The sequence below is a fragment of the Rhincodon typus genome, chromosome 5 (assembly GCF_021869965.1).
Source record: "Rhincodon typus isolate 14 chromosome 5, sRhiTyp1.1, whole genome shotgun sequence".
NCBI lineage: Eukaryota > Metazoa > Chordata > Chondrichthyes > Orectolobiformes > Rhincodontidae > Rhincodon > Rhincodon typus.
The window spans coordinates 116,625,814-116,635,356 of record NC_063336.1 but is presented as its reverse complement, the minus strand read 5'-3'; the positions used below and the strand labels follow the sequence as shown (position 1 = coordinate 116,635,356).

Sequence of the window (9,543 nt, the reverse complement as noted above, 5' to 3'; positions counted from 1 at the left end):
GTCTCAGTGGTCAGTATGGACCCTGGTTTGATTCCAGCTTCAGGCAACTGTCTGTGTGCAGTTTGCACTTTCTCCTCATGTCTGTGTGGATTTCTGTTGGGTGCTCTGGTTTCCTCCCACAGTCCAAAGATGTGCAGGTTAGGTGGATTGGCCATACTAAGTTGCCCACAGTGTCCAGAGAGGTGTAGGTCAGCTGGATGTGTCATAGGAAATGCAGGGTTACAGCAATAATGTGGGTTTGGGTGGGATGTTCTTTGAAGGATCGGTGTGGACTTGATGGGCCAAATGGCCTGCCTCCACACTGTAGGGATTGTATGTTTCTATGTCAGTTGCATATTTGCAATTGAGTAGGAAATCACAGACAGAATTAATTGCTAAAAACAAGTTCTAAAGCCTGCTACCAATCAAAGCTGGCAAACTGGCACAGTCAGTGGGCACATTTGCCTTTATCAATGTACTCACTGTCCTTTGAGTTCTTTGAATCTGACATTAGGATCCTGAATATTCAAACATTGAGCATGTGATGTATCTCTGGGGGAGAAAGAGAATTAAAAAAACATAGCAAAATTAAGTAAGATGGAGAGAGGGACTATGGAAAAGTAGATATTTTGTGGAGAAACCTTAGATGTTCTCGACAATTCACTTCTGTTTATATACTACTTGACTTCATGTGTCAGTTCTTCACACTTTGTACATTTGCACCTGCGCTTTTATATGAATGGATGGATGGATTGCTACCTTTTACACAGGGGAAACACCGTAAATTCTATACTCTCAGTTGGTTAAATGAATCATTTTAGTTTTTACTGTCTCCTTAGCAGATGTACAAATTATGATTTAAAGATAACAGATTTTATTTTATCCAGCTGTTTTTGTAAATTTAATAAGGTAGGCAGTTTAACAAATGTCCAGTGTCAAGGCTCCAACAGACTTGAAGAATCAGCAGCGATGTTGAAGAAAGCCATATTTCCTTCCGGTGGTTCCTCTGATCTTGCTAGAAAAATATCTGTAATTAAATTACAAAGTTGCCGCTTACTTGAAACTTCAGTTAAACCAATACTGTTCTGAAATCAGTAGAAACAAGCACAGGACCAACCCAAGGGAAAGAAAAGATTCAATAACTGCATGAAATACATCAAATGTAGGAAAAGATGTAAATTATATCATGCATCTTCAAAATTCCCAGCCTCCCTAAGCATACATTACAAACACTGCCTGATCCGGCCCGAGCCACAACAACAGGCCCGTTTTCCGGCTCTACGTTCTCAGCAGTGGGCATAGCTTGCTGTCAGAGTAAAGTTACTCACCACTAACTTGTACTTGGAAAAGTTAGGCTGTAAATTTATCAGGAATATAATTATCTTAAATCTGCATCATTTTTCTGCTATTAAAATACTAAATTGTTAAATAATGGCCAGAGAGAGAGATAATTAAGGGTCTGCTAAGCTCATTGGAGGATATCCTCTTTCCCAGGTCCACTACCCAACCCCTTGTAGTTCGAAGGTTGACTGTGTTTCCTACTCAATCGCTCTATGTCCACTTGCATTCATTCGAAGCAACACTTTTATGAACTTAAATCCCACAGCTTAACAATCGATATTGATGCAAAGACACTGATACAAATATCTGCTAATGTACACTCACAAAGTGCTTGGTTTCTTGAAAGGTCGGGTGGTTGAACTATCCTGTTCTGTAACTCCAATTCATCCCTGACCAAATCATCCTTTTTAACTGCAGCCACAAGCCTCCTGCACATCCGGTTCTGAGAGCCTTCTATCAGCCTGGGCCTGAAACTACATTTACAGTGATGGTGCTTTTCTATTGGCACAGAGCTTTCAGATTCAAGTTACCCCCTAGTGATTTGATGGGGCTTTGGGGGCCATCACAACTGCCCACATTCTGTTTGCCAAAGTTGAACCACTTTGTGCTGGTCCTTTGTTCAGGGTTGTGTGTGTGTTTGTGGTGTGTGTGTGTGTGTGTGTGTGTGTGTGTCTATTCAGTGGATTGATTTCTGCCTACAAGTCTAGGCATGGTCTGAGTGAATCTTCCGGTCATTGTCTGACCACAACCTAACCCTGTTCTTGTTAGCTCTTGATCCACCAAGCAACTTTAATATGACAAGTACATTGTTCAGACTCTAATATTGCAGTTGTATGACATCTACCAAGAAAATCAGTCCACAAATCATTTCAAAAATGTGGATCAAAGAAACAGTCTACAAAAGTATCAACAATCAAAATACCAACATTTGTAACAGCAATTGTTGGGCAAGTTGTGTTCTGACAATTTCATCACAATCTTGATCTATCTTTATGTTATGTCACTGGTTAGGTTACAGATGGTATTCTCTTAATTTACTGACAACTAAACCTCACTATCTGTAGTTTATTAACAATGTTGCTGTTGCCTGGCTTATTAACACCCTCGCGCCCACACCAGAAATAAGCTTGCTCAGCCTTCTCCCCTAACTAAGAAGCCATTTAGAAAGGGGCATATTCTCAATTTGTCAGACTTGAGAGCATTCTGACATATAGAATGAGATCTTTCAGGAACATCAAACGATCCCCACAAAATATCTGTATTTTTCCAGGATTCGCCTCTCATCCTACTCACCTCGACACTATATGTCTCTAATTTATGAGCAAAGCTGTGTCTATCACAAGGATGATATAATTTATTTTGTGTTTACAGTTAGAGAAAAGCTCTTTAAATCACATGTCATTAAAAATGAATTTTTAAAAAAATCATTAATTAAATAATATTGTTCCAATAAACATTGAAGTACACATTCCCAGATGGTTAATTATACCTGAGGCAGTGTACTGGCATTCTGATCATCTTGCTGTAATTTTCTCATGACTACCTTTAAGCATAAAAAAAATCCCTTCAATTAGTTATTCCTTAAGTGCTTAGCACACATATATCTGTATGAGCTCACAAATTATGGTGCATTTCTTCATTGGTCAAACCTGCACTGTCAACATAGCATTGTGGAGCGACCTCAGGCCCGATTCCACTTTCTGGAAATTATTCTGTTAGACAAATAAGTTTGTCCTTTAGCTTAACAATTTATCTACATGGAGTATAGTCATCTCTCAGAGGAAAGATCCCGGTATATCCCAAATTGTCCCCTAATGGATGTCAACATCTTTTAGTTCATAGACTGCATGTCAGTGACTAATGCACAAGTTAGTCTCAAGTGCAGTCTCAATACCAGATACTATATATCTATCCATCCTATTTCACGAGTCAAAAAGCCAAAAGACTTCTTTACACTGTTCATGTGTCTAATTATCCTATTTTTATTAATAAAATTTAAGTTTTCTGACTGAAAGCACACTGGCAGAATGATACTTCGCTTTGCAGATATTGCTCCTTTGCTTGGTATATGTGAAAAAAATCCAGCACTATCAACATGATATATTCATGATCATGTCCGTTGGAGCCATCTGAGATGCCTTGAGTAGATTCACTGCTTCAAACTCTTCTTATTGATATGAGTCTCAATTGTTGGCACTATGTGGTGAAATGGCCACACTAAAGTTTTGGTAGAATTGCTACTCAGTCATATTAATCAGAAGAGGTTTATTACATTGTGCTGAATAGCTAGTTATATTGCATCTGAGCTATATGATAGTCTTTTCTACAACTCAGGCTGGACTCAAGAATAAGACTAATTAACACATTGCTTTTAGTTACACAGAACTGAACATTAGAATAACTGGAATTCAACAAACTCGTAACAAGCTGGATAACTGCTCCCAGAAATAATCCTTTCTATTCTGAACGGTGAATTTATTTGTGACATAAGTTACCTTTCAGTTATCAGCAGTCTTGTACAGCTCACTCTTCAATTTCCTTTACTTTCCAATTTCTACTTGCCCTTCATTCATTGTTGTTTTTACCCCCTCCCCACTGGCCTTTTGCAATATTCAGTGCTTTCTTTGGCCTTTCCACATTTTAAACTATTGAAATGTTTGTAATTGATTGCTTGGTAGATTGTGCCACATTGTTTCCAAAGGTAGCTATTATGCCCTACAAATTAATGTGGAAAGAGCAAGTTTTACATGATTGAGTGCATTATTCCACTTGTATCATTTGCTTTGTGACTTGAAAAGTGTTCTCTTCTGTGTCAATCTATTCAAATTTTCATGTTGTTGGCCCTACAAGTCTGGTAAAGGTTACACAAATCTTTCTATTAAGACTGTCTTTTTGTGTCTGCATACTTATATAGGACAACATTCTTGAAACTATACATCAACCTCCTTCTGACAACTTGACATGAGTTAATATTGTGAATAGGGGACAATCAGAAAAATTAATTGAATTCTGAATGAGCTTCCCTATATATCATGGGTATGCGTGATGCAATTTTGTTTTCAATAAATGAAAACAATGTTAATAGATTACATTAATACATCTGCATCTGCAAAGCTAAGTTTTATTCCAGTGATAGTGATTGCAAAAAAACTGACAGATCATTAGTTTGAATAAATTGCTTAATAACTTTATACTCCCAAGTCTACATCAAACCTGTTTAACTTCAAACCATTGCATTACTTTTTTACATTTTGTCAAGTTTCCTCCCTGGTTCCACGAGCTGTTCTTGTGTTGATACATGCAATGAATCATGACCCACAAAGAACTGCAGATGCTGGAAATCTGAAACAAAAACAGAAACAGAAACTGTTGGAGAACCTCAGCAGGATCTGGCAGCATCTGCAGTGAGAGTAAACAGAATTAACATTTTGAGTCCAATGGCCTGCTGAGTTTCTCAGAAAATAAATTATGCACCATTCTGCGTCATAACTCACTTCCACTTTCGGCTTCCTTTTCAGCATGTTTGTTTTATATTCCAGCTATCCACCTCGTTATTGTATTACAAATAAGTTCTTAGCGTCAGCATCCTTTAAAAAATCAAGGACTCAGACAAGAACTGGGACAGATTTTGGCCATAGAGTTTTGATATTAGTTTAAAACTCATCTGCTATTAAAAAAAAAGTGACCTACGGATCTTTGAGCTCCCATACTGTGTTTAAATACTGTGGCCAACTTTCTATCTGTTTGTGGTTAGAGCCAAAAAAACTGCAGATGCTGGAATCCAAAGTAGACAAACAGGGGGCTGGAAGAACACAGCAGGCCAGGCAGCATCTGGAGGAAAGGAGCAGTCAATGTTTCAGGTAATTACCCTTCTTCAGGCCTGCTGTGCTCTCCCAGCCTCCTGGTAGTGGTGAAGGTGGCAAAATCAAGCAAGAGAGGTGTCAGATTTCTTTGTGGGACTTGGATGGACAGTGCTCCACTTCCTGACCCCATAAGAAATGTTGAAAAACTTTGAAATCTAATTTTATGGGCCTTTTATGATCCTGATGCTGTTCCCTGTTGGTTTGGCCCTGGTGGGATATCAAATTCATTTCCCACTAAAACTTCCTGGGAAATATTCTGTATTGTTCTGTGTTGGGCAGTTACTCGGGCCCTGGTCAGACCTAAAGAGCGCACTCATCGTTTGCTGCAATCCAGCAGGGACAGACTTTACTCCAAATCTGTGCATCCTGTAAGAACACCAAATAGGTCTCAGAAAGTGCACAAATCTGACTGATAATGTGCTCACATGACTCACCTCTTAAAATGACACTACCCCAACATAACATACCCCAACTACAATGCATAACACCTCTCCCGATTTACTTTCAAACTTCCCCTTAAATAAACAAACAAACAAATAAATATTTACATACTTCCAATCACAATACATATGCATTAGTGGCAAAACTGTTTACATGGACATGATACACAGTTCCATTAGATACAACAAACAAGATGCCACATTTCATAACAGAGCCTATTCAGTGGGCACCTGTTTCACACTGACTGACTTCTTCCTTCTGGTGGAGGATTCACCTCAGGGACATTGGGATCCTCAGGTAAAAAGGGCCCATCCAGAGGGGTTGCATGGGCAGTCTCTTCCACTAAATGTGCTATCCACACTGGCTACTGTCAGTTGCTCTGGGAATGGTGTGTTGCTGTCAACAGGTAAGGAGGAAGCCCCTCCTTGAGGCTGTGTGGTGATGGGTGCTTCCAACACTTGGGGATGTGCCACTAACAGCTGGTGAGCGTACCTTCACCACACCATCCCGTCCTGGGTCTGGACCGTGTAGGATTTAGCACCTGTGGCAGGTACCAGCTTGTCCATTGTGTTGTAGGTCCAAGCTAGTTCTTGGTCACCCAGCCAAAAAGAGAACCTCTTGGAGTCTGTTTCCCTGTGAGACATCTGGGCTGATCGACCCTTCTCGACAATCTTGCGCATTCCTTCAGGTAGCAACAGGTCGAAGGTGGTTCACAACTTCCTCTTACAAAGCATGTTTACCGGCAAGTTCAGGGTAGTGGCGTGAGACGGTTTCAGTACATGACCAGGAAGCCGTTGAATCAATGAAGTGGTCACCCCTCCCCCTTTGACACTTTCAAAGAGTACTTTAATGATTGCCCAAGTCTTTCTACAAGACCATGGGTCAAGGGATGATTGGGTGCTGTCTTAATGTGTCAAATGCCATTACATTGCATGTATTCAGTGAGATCCTGTACAAGGAACTGAGGACCATTGGAAATGACAATCGGCTCTGGGTTACCAAACCTCACAAACATTTCATCCAGTTTCTCAATGGTCAGGTCTGCAGAAGTGGACTTCCTTATCGCCACCTCGGGCCACTCCAGAAACTACCAACAGCAGCATCTGACTCTCAAAGGGGCCAGTAAAGTCAGCATGCACACGTTGATATGGCACCTTGGACCGTTCCTAAGGGCACCTTGGCAACAATGGTGGTGCCTTTCTGATTTTGACGCAACCCTGGGACAAGCTGTCTCCTTTTCTTCAATCTGGACATCTAAATTCAATCAATAAACAAGCTCCTGGTGAGCTCCTTCGTCCTCACCAACTCTGGATAACCATGGTGTGACTGCACCAGCATCTTGTATCGTACTTTTGGAGGATCATAATCCTCTTCCTCATAGTAGACGGCAACTCTGAATCGACAATGCTTACCTTCAGAACGTGTGTGGTTTCCAGGTTGCCTTGCCTTTTATCATCTTGCTTAAAACTGGTATCATCCCACGTTTGTGTCACCATCACCGACACATGTTCTGACTGGGAGAATCCTCAATCCACTGCCTTTCACTTGAGAGCAAGGGCCAACCTGGATAATGCATTGTGTTAGTGTGTCACTCCGACTGCCTGTAGCTTATATCGTATGAGGGCACTGAGGAGAGTAGGGCCTACCTCTGAAGCTGCCTCACCGTTGTTCGGGAATCCCAGTGTATCTGCTAAAGATGAATGTAAGAGACAATGCTCCATTAGCAGAACAAAGTGGCTGCTGTGCATGTTGGGGTAACATTTCCTCATAATGAAAATAGATGTTGAAGGCTTCTTTCTCCAGTTTGCGCATATCTTATCTCTGGATTAGTGAGAGAGTACATAGTGAAGACAATGGCCTCACCTCTCTATTGGGTAGGATGTGTAGCAGCACTGCACCAATTTAATATGATGAAGCATCACATACTAATTGCAAAGAAAACCTCAGGTCAAAGTGAACCAGAATGTCTGATCTCTAGAGTGACTGTTTGACAGTGAGATATGCACGCTTGCAGTCCACATTCCATTTCCAAGACTGACTTTTGCATCCAAGATTGTGTAATGGCTTAAAAAACGTTGCCAAATTTAGAATGAATTTGCACAATAATTCATGAGACCAAGGAAGGACCTCAATTGGAACACATTTGTAGGCCAAGCAGCCTCCATTTTCTGTAGAGTCTTGTGAAACCTCTTGGTGCTGGTGATGTGCCCTAAGTATTCAATTGAGTTTTGGAAGAAGCCATACATTTCTTCTTTCATTCATAATCTGCGCACATGCAGACATTTTAGGGTCTTCTTCAGATTCCTCAGATGCTGTTCCTCTGTGAAGTTGGTGATGAAGATATCATCAAGGTAGTGTTGTACTTCTTTTAGTCCAAATGGGATTTGGTCCATAGACTTCTAAAATAAAGCTGGGGTTGATGCGATCCCAAACAGGAGCCTTGTATAATGAAACACGCCTTGATGAGTCACTATCGTCAGTGGGTTTTGGGATTCAACAGCCGGTCCCATCTGCAGATAAACCTGAGATCTTTTTGAATATTTGGCCCCTTGCCAAGCCACTGAAGAGATCTTTGATCAGGGGAAATGGTATTTGTCTGCACAGAGCACTAGATTAACAGTAACTTTGAAGTCACTGCAGGTTCAGATTGATCCATCATGTTTGAAAACAGGTAATAGCAGAATTGCTCAGTCACTGATCAACACTGGCTCAAAATACACTGATGTCTACCTCATTAGATCTGCCTGTAATTTCAGATGGATGAATATGTAACACTGTGTGCCCTAAGACTTTTAGGTTGACTGTCTGATTGCAATTTGAGTTTAACCAGGATTCCCTTCATTTCTCCAACGGTGCCTTGAGAAACACTGTGGTGTTCTCTAAGGGTGTCTTGTCAATTTGTTTTGCGATCCACTTACTTATTCATGGCCCATTAGTTTAATTTTAGCTTCTGTAGTCACCAATGCCCGAATAATGCCAAGTAATGTCCTTTCACAATTTGGGGAGGGGTAGCTCAGTTACCTGGTTCTGTAGTTGCACCAACTTCATTTCCTACCATTTTAACCCCCTGCTCTGTGTAACTCTGAAGGTGATATTGAGCAGCTTGAATAGTAGATATTTCGGCTTTTCATTGTAAATTGTTTCATGAATAAGTGAAACCAGCTGCCCCAGTGTTGTCTCCATTTTGATGGGTTGTCAATCCAACTTAGGCACAAGCCAAAATCTATGCATTTTGTCCTAGACTGCCAGGACGTTTAATTTAAATTACTTGTTTGAGATGTTTGATTCACTAGTAGCATCCACATCTTCCTCAAGGCCTATAACATGGTCTTTGGGGTTGAGCTGATTTTGCTTTGGCAGGCATTTTTCTGGAGTGCTCTGTTTCCTCCAGCAGGTCCTAGCAATGTGACCTGTTCATTTACAGTTCTTGCAATGGTACCTCCTTACCCCCGCACCAACAGTAATTTCTGAAGGTTCAGATCTGCCCAACCCATGGCACTCCTGCTACTGCGCGTCAGTTAATGTACCCAGATGCTGGGCCCCAGCTGTGTAGCTTCTTTGGCTGCTAACTCCATAAACACTGCAATGACCAATCTTGTTTTAAGGTTTACATTTCTGATCTAAAACATTCCAAAACTCAAAATGTTCTGTGAGACACTTCAGGCTCACAATGAATTGAACCAATTCCTGTTCCAGTTGATTCCTTGTGATATCAGAATTTCTCCATGATTCGTAAGGGTTTGGGGACATAATGGTCCTCAAAACACCAACTAACTATCAGCACAGAGATAGTAGGAACTGCAGATGCTGGAGAATCTGAGATAACAAGGTGTAGAGCTGGATGAACACAGCAGGCCAAGCAGCATCAGAGGAGCAGGAAGGCTGACGTTTCGGGCCATTTCTGAAGAAGGGTCTAGGC

At 41.0% G+C, this 9,543-nt stretch overlaps 1 long non-coding RNA gene across 2 annotated transcripts in view; it reads right to left on the bottom strand.

Annotated features, from left to right (window-relative positions):
- Positions 1-836: 836 nt before the first annotated feature.
- The window catches only part of LOC125483189, a 24,644-nt gene continuing 15,937 nt past the window's right edge, over positions 837-9,543 (bottom strand). Inside the window, exon 4 of one of the 2 annotated variants that reach the window (XR_007262146.1) lies at positions 837-1,006. This is a non-coding gene — a long non-coding RNA (uncharacterized LOC125483189). Of the gene's footprint in view, positions 1,007-4,469; positions 4,663-9,543 lie in introns of those variants that run through there. The other variant, XR_007262147.1, reaches the window with a different exon arrangement.